This window comes from Zingiber officinale, chromosome 7B (genome assembly GCF_018446385.1).
Source record: "Zingiber officinale cultivar Zhangliang chromosome 7B, Zo_v1.1, whole genome shotgun sequence".
In the NCBI taxonomy this organism is placed as follows: domain Eukaryota; kingdom Viridiplantae; phylum Streptophyta; class Magnoliopsida; order Zingiberales; family Zingiberaceae; genus Zingiber; species Zingiber officinale.
The window spans coordinates 24,545,757-24,548,034 of NC_055999.1; positions in this window are offsets into that span (position 1 = coordinate 24,545,757).

The following is a 2,278-nucleotide window of genomic DNA, read 5'->3' on the forward strand; positions in this document are numbered from 1 at the left end:
GTGTGCGTGGATCTTTGGACTAGTCAGCTCTTGTGAGGTGGATACCAAGTAAAATCCTATTGTTAGCATTGTTGTAGTTTGTTTCTTTGTATTCCGCTGCGCATCACTTTGAAGAAACAAGCAACGAAGCACGACGAGCACACGCGAAGCTATTCACCCCCTCTAGCTACTTTTCGGTCCTAACAAGCACAACCATGACCTTATCTTCTATCCATCTTCCCTCAGCTTTGTATCCCTCAAACGCTTCCCCATCATTCACCTCTTGCCTTTAAGATGCTTCCTTTGACCTTGTCCTTTGTTGTTAGGTCTTTATTTTCTAAGTCACATTTAGACTTACGTTGCCAAGACTATATACTTGAACTCATACCGACAAGGCTACACACTTAGACTTCACTATGTTGTACCTGCATCTTGCATACTCACAAGCACATATCAAATACAACAATAAATATAACTTAAACCTTTACCCCAAATATCAAAACCTAGGGTTACACTGATTGCTCCAATAATCTTCCACTTTTTTTTATGTTTGACAACCCATTTAAGTTAGGGAAACAAATAATGCAATAACATACAAGAAATATGCAATCTACTCATGTATATATCATGGAACCTAATCCTAGACTTCCCCTCACCTAAGCTCCCATTTTAGTTAGGATTTCTTGCAAAGGTATTTAGGTTTTCCATTTAAACCTAAATTTCTCCCCATCTGTTATATATCAAAAAGAGCTCCAATAATATCTTAATTATTAGACTCTTAGACCTTTAATGATCATAGACATCATATATTAATCCTGCATAAGATTACATATATGTATATCATCTTTTTGGTCATTTCCTAATGTTGAAAAATAATTTTAGATTGTATCAGTCGACTGTCATAGACTCCAGTCAACTGCTCTCATCGAATTCAACTCACAAAAATATTTTGTATTCGATGAACACGGTTACCAGTCTACTGGTCCCTGATGCAGTCGACTGGTACCCCTATTTCAACCCAAACTATATTCTGAACCTAATTTTAGAAATACACTAAAAATTTTATAAACCTCCAAAAATTTCTAAATTTTATGAAGAGATTTATTTTACCATTGTATACTTGGAAAAAATATATTTAAAAATATATCCATCACATATAAATTAATGCTAAAGATGCATTATGCTTTAGTATGGGTAAATACATAAAGAGGAAGCCAAAAATAGGACTTTAGTTCAACGTTCAATTGAATCATTTGGATAGTCGACCGGTACCCCTATTTCAGGCCAAACTACATTTTGAACATAATTTCATAAATGCACCAAAAATTTTATAAACCTCCAAAAAATCGTAAATTTTATGGAGAGATCTATTTTACCATTGTATACTTGGAAAAAAATATATTTAAAAATATATCCATCACATATACCAAGTTTGACACAAAATCTAAAACTATCCAAATGATTCAATTGAACCATAACCTAAAGTCTAACACATTCATTTAACGTGGTTCGGAGATAAATCTCTTACTCCATGGCTATATGTAAGGTGGGCGATCCCTATCCGTCGGTGGATCAGTCCCTACTAAACTTTGACTAGCACAATCCTCCTTGTCAGTGGAGAAACCTCACCATAACTCGATCAACAACTCTTGGATTGCTTTGAGAACTTGGAGACTATAATTAGGGGTTAACTGTTGGACCCCATAGTTGTTTTGATGTAATCAACCATGTTAAGTTGGGTCATATTTTATTTTGATTCCTGTGTCTAAGTGTGCAGGAGCTTAGGAGCATAGGAAGTTGAGCGGAAGACGTAGCTAGCGAGAAGGATGGCACGAGAAGGGAGCCAACGAACTCGGTGCATTCGAGGGACGAAGTGATGCGGGAGAGTACATCGGTGGACAAGAAGAACGTACGTAACGTTTGAGGGACGAGAAGCTGGAGTGGAAGCCTACTCAAGGAGAAGGCCAGAAATTGGGTTCGGGTGAGCCCTATTTCGGTTGGCCACTATCACCCAGATGTTCGGAGCAACAGGAGAGTGAAAGGAGTTGATTAAGCCTGCTGGAAGCGCCCTCAACAGAGGTTAAAGGTGCCTTCGAGGCGCGCCAGCGCCTCCGACACCTTCAAGCGGAGGGCGCCCTCCATAAGCATGGAGGGCACCCTCCATAAGCATGGAAGGCACCCTCTATGAGTATGGAGGGCACCCTCGACCTGGCCAAAGTGGCTGTTAACAGCAGATAAACCTTTATCCGCTGCTGCCTCGCTGGAGGCGCCTTCCAAGCCCTTTGGAGGCGCCCTCAAG